Below are 5,000 nucleotides of genomic sequence, written 5' to 3'. Positions count from 1 at the left end.
TCATCATACAGCCTTACATAACACCACGTTGTATAACAAACCAATGTTGCAAAGAGTTTGGAGCGGGTGCAATTTCCTAGTCATTAGGCTTTTTGTAAAAAGTTGATGATCCAGGACAAAAAAAGTTGAGCGTGAATAAAATAAATTCCCATAGTGGGCACTGTTTACCTCATCGGTCGTCTTCTGCCAGCCCGGCCAGGGTCGGCAGGTCAGACGATCAGCCCCAGGCTTAATATTTGAAGAGGTATTGGATATCATTATCCACGGTACCGGGTTGTGTTTACGGATGTAGCGGCGCAGTTTAGAGATGGCAGGTCAATGCCGCCGGCCCAAGAGGTCTGTATGCTAGTTCTGTAGTGCAATGTGCTGCGCTCTGTCCATTCTCCTCCCCTCCTCCCCATGTATATATATATATATATTTCTTTCCCCTCTCTCAAGCGTCTACTTCATCTTACCATCAGTCAGTGTTGTTATGCACGGGCCAACGTGGTGCATTCCCAGGGGCACAGATTAGGGCGGACATGATGTTTTTTTACCTCTGGGCTGTAATGTACCGTGGGCTACGGCCTCTGATCAACTTACCCTGACAACGCTCTGAAGACACGTGCATGTCCTTTTCCCTCTTTCATCTTTCCTCCTCTGCCTCTCCCTCTGCCTCCCTCCCTTTCTCGCTGGCTATCCTGCTTTGTATCTGTCTGTTTCCGCTATTTTATCGGTCTTTCTTTATCTGCCCAACGCTCGCCAGCTTTGTTTCTCCACGCCGTCTCGTCTTATCTCCACTTATTTCCACTATCTGAGATTATGTATGCGCTGCTGCAAAAGGTCCATGAACTGGTTTTCAGGTGATGTTGTGCAGCGAGAACAGACAACTGTTTAACTGAATCTCAGTAGGCCAACACTGTGGACTGACGGATGGAGAGGGGTTTGTTGAAGTGCACACACACAGACACACACACACACACACACACACACATAACAAACATCACACACACACATGTCTGTGCATGTAAAACCGTAGGGGTGTAACGATACACAAAAGTCACGATTCGGTACGTACCTCGGTTTTTAAGTCACGGTTCGGTATGTTTTTCAGTAGTTTTTATTTTATTTTTATTAAACATTGACTTGATTTATTGAATTGTATCAAACAAATGCCTCACAATGCCACACAAATTAAAATACATAAAATACAATTAAGGATAAAAACACAATCAAGTCCAGGACTTATTTCCATTATGGTCCTCAACACAAAACATCAGTACAAGACAAGACACTCACAGTGTCAGAGTGTCACAGAGTGTGTGATAATCAATAAAAACGTGCATCGAACCGTTAGACCCGTACCGAAAAATGTCAGTACGAATGAGTGCATCATTACACCCCTAGTAAACTGACATACATAAAGCATAAAATGTCAGTACGAATGAGTGCATCATTACACCCCTAGTAAACTGACATACATAAAGCATAGGGTTGGTACATCGCGCACACACAGACACACACACAAACAGAAATAAACAAACAAAACACATTCTAACAATATAATTATGGGTGTACTGGTCTGATGGCAGAAAATGAATGATTAAAAGCACACAATGGACATATCAGCTGTGTTTGCTGCTGCCTGCAGTACATTGACTACAGTGAAATGGGATAGACACAGACACTGGCTGTTTACCTAACATTTGTTATTCTACACTAAAATGTTATTGGTGTGGAGTCTAGGACGAGCTGCGCTGGTATTTCAGTCATCATGGGTTATGGGCTATGTGTTTATAGAGGTATTTAAAGTGTTTTGTGTGTTTCTCTCTTAGAAGCCTATTACTGCTTACTATGTTGTGGTTCCCAACATTTGGTGTAAAAATGCCAGCTCTCTCAACACTCCATGGTTGACATAGCAACACAAAACGCCTCCTTTGCATAAAGGCCTGTTCTGTAAAGTGGATCCACTATGCCATGTTGAATGATCTCTAGATGAAGAAGAAGACAGAGACACTGATTCCATTTTGTTCCGTTCTGGCCAGGTCTTCTGCTCCGGCACGGCAGGAGCAGTGTCGTAACGGTTGTAATTGTAGCTGCCTCCTGTGTAAGCTTCTTAATGAAAAGATGCTGCTCTGTGGTTTCTGTGGATTCCTTCTAAGAACAGCTAAAGCCATTAGCATGTTCAATTCCTACTTTTTAGAGGTATTGTGTTTAGCGATGCCTAGGGTTTGGTGTTTAGCATCACACATTTTGTTCACAGTTTTAGTATAGTAATGTACTGCCTGTATTTAAAATGTGTGTTTTTCCGTGTGTGCTCATATGTGTGTGTGTGTGTGTGTGTGTGTGTGTGTGTAGCCGGTGGGAGGATGTAATGCAGGTTGCAGCAGTGTAAACTGGCAAAGGGGAAACTATTTCCACCAATGTTTGTCTGAGATCAAACAGAGTGCACACATGCACACACTCACACACACACACACACACACACACACCCTGCCACACACACACACTCACACACACACCACACACACACACACACACACACACACATACACCAACTGCTCCGACAGCAGTGCACGGCTCCGCTGCGTGCATCCTCCCCGTAGCGTTCTTCTTCTCAGCTTTCTTCTGCTTTTAATTTGACCTCATTATCTTCAGTTATCGGCAGCAGGGTTATTGTTAGCAGTGGTGGTGGAGGCAACAGGAGCAACAGCAGTAAGGCAGGTGGATGTGAAGGCTATGGCCGCAGTAGCAGGAGTAGAGGCAGTGTGGAAATAAATCAACATTGTGGATAGGAACACCGACGTCATTTTTTTCAAAATGAGGATAGCTCAGGAAAACGTTGACCAAAATGCATTGTTTGCTTCACGGCAGCATTGCTAAGGTGTCTATTCCTATTTGTGTTATGGTCATACAGGTTGTCTTTGTTTGCGTTTCCCCTTCCTAACGTTTAGCTGTAACCGCAATCCTCCATATTCCATCCTCCATACATATTCCTCCTCTGAATATTTCAGTAGGGAGAGAAATAGTTGTCTCATGACCTCCTTCTCATCCGCCCAATCCCTCTTTTCTTATGCCTCCTCTCCTCCTCCTCCTCCTCCTCCTCCTCTGCAACATCCTCCCAGTCTTCCCCGGCAGATACCCTCTCTCTCTCTCACTCTCTTGCTCTCTCTCATTCTCTCTCTCTCTCTCTCTCTCTCTCTCTCTCTCTCTCTCTCTCTCTCTCTCTCTCTCTCTCTCTCTCTCTCTCCCTCCCTCTCTCTCTCTCTCTCTCTCTCATCTTCCTGACATCATGCACTTTCTCCCGTCGCAGTCATTCCCTCCCTCCTTCCTCTTCTCCTTTCGGTTTTCCCCCACACTCCCCTACCCCAACCCCCCTTCCCCCCTCCCCCCCTCCCCTCCTAAACTCCCCCCGGTCTCTGCCGGAGTGGGAACGCTTCATTTTTCTCACCATCGCTCCGCGCATCCCCCGTGTTTTTTTCTTCTCCTCTTTCTTCCATGATGCTCTCGCTCCTTTTAGCTGTCGTCTCCCCCTACTCCCCTTCTGTCTGTTTTTCATACACCCCGCCCCCCTCACACCCCTACTGTCGTTTCTTCCTCCTGCTCTGCGTTCTCCCCCCTCTGCCTTCCCTTCAGGCTTCCCCCGTCTCTTTCATTCTCCAGGTTTCATTCTCTTTCCTCCCCACACAGCATTAGTCTGCCTGCTTGTTTCCCCATCCTGTCTGTCCATCATTCTGTCTGTCTGTGTGTGCGTGTGCATCCGTCTGTCTGATCCTTACAGGGGTGTGTGTGATGGAGTGGAGGGCCGCTGTGCTGCTGCAAATCCATTGGTTGTGCCTCGGCTGCCGTTTCTGCAGGGTCAGGCAGAGAGAGATTGGGAGAGAGAGAGAGAGAGAGGGAGAGGGAGAGAGGGAGAGAAAGAGAGAGGGACGAAGAGAGAGCGAGAGACATTAGGAGAGAGTAGGGAGAGGGAGAGAGTAGGAATGAGTGTAGAGAGAAAGAGCACAAGAGAGAGAAAGAGAGAGAGAATAAAAGACAGAAAGAAAGAGTGTGGGGATGTAGAGAGAGATGTGGTGGGTGGGTATCATGAGGATGGGACTCAGAGAGGCAACAAAGAAAAGAGGACAGGAAAAAAAAGGACTCACAGTTTTATCTCTAAGAAACAGAAAGCTACAGCCAGATCCTCTGGTGGTGTATTCCAGTTCATCTCCCCCTCTCTCTCTCTCTCTCTCTCTCTCTCTCTCTCTCTCTCTCTCTCTAACTCCCCCCCCAAATTGACACATTCAAGCCCCCTCTCTCTGCATTTCCCTCCGTACTCTTTTGTCAGTCTCTAAACCTGGCGCTCTCCGTTTACACTAATCCAATGCTCTTGTTATTTTGGGTTTCCTTCTGTTTTTTCTGAAGTAGTAATTAGTGATTGTATGGCATCAGCGCTCGCTAGCGGCCATGAAACAATCATCAATCTTTTTTTCGGTCATGTGCTGACTTCTATTGGAAATATAATACAATACGATTTCAATTAATTCAAGCGTATCGCACAGAATTTTACTTTTTGTGTCATTGCCTACTATGCAGTAGTTCTTTCTCATGCATGTTTCAGGACGGGATCAAGCAGTGACCCAAACCAATGGTTGTTAAAGTTCTGAAGAGAAACAGACCTGATGGAATGATTTGATGTCTGAATTGGCTGCATTCATACAAACGATGCTGGCAGATGTACAGCTAATTTACCCCAATTACTTTCCTTTCCAACACAGAGGAACCAGAAGCTCATACCCATCGCTGTAAGCGGGCTTTGAATAGCAGCCAGCTGTGGATAAGACTGTCTGAAGTCTGGTTCTATAGGATATTGTTGCGATCATTTTCCAACCTCAATCTAAGTTAGCATCTGTGTTTCAGATGATACTGCAACCATAATAATTAACAAGGTCACGTGCATAGATGAAGCTATACGTTAATTACGTTTGTGTGTATGTGTGTGTGGTTGTGTGTTTGTGTGGCCGGGTGTGTGTGTAGTAGTT

At 45.7% G+C, this 5,000-nt stretch overlaps 1 protein-coding gene across 2 annotated transcripts in view; it reads left to right on the top strand.

Annotated features, from left to right (window-relative positions):
• LOC311359958 (uncharacterized protein) overlaps positions 1-5,000 on the top strand; it is a 36,709-nt gene that overhangs the window by 18,183 nt on the left and 13,526 nt on the right. The gene's annotated exons all lie outside the window — the stretch shown is intronic.

Source organism: Micromesistius poutassou, assembly GCF_964030765.1.
Source record: "Micromesistius poutassou genome assembly, chromosome: 15".
Classification (NCBI taxonomy): Eukaryota; Metazoa; Chordata; class Actinopteri; order Gadiformes; family Gadidae; genus Micromesistius; species Micromesistius poutassou.
Note: the sequence above shows the minus strand (reverse complement) of the source record. Positions and strands in the feature narration are given on the sequence as shown.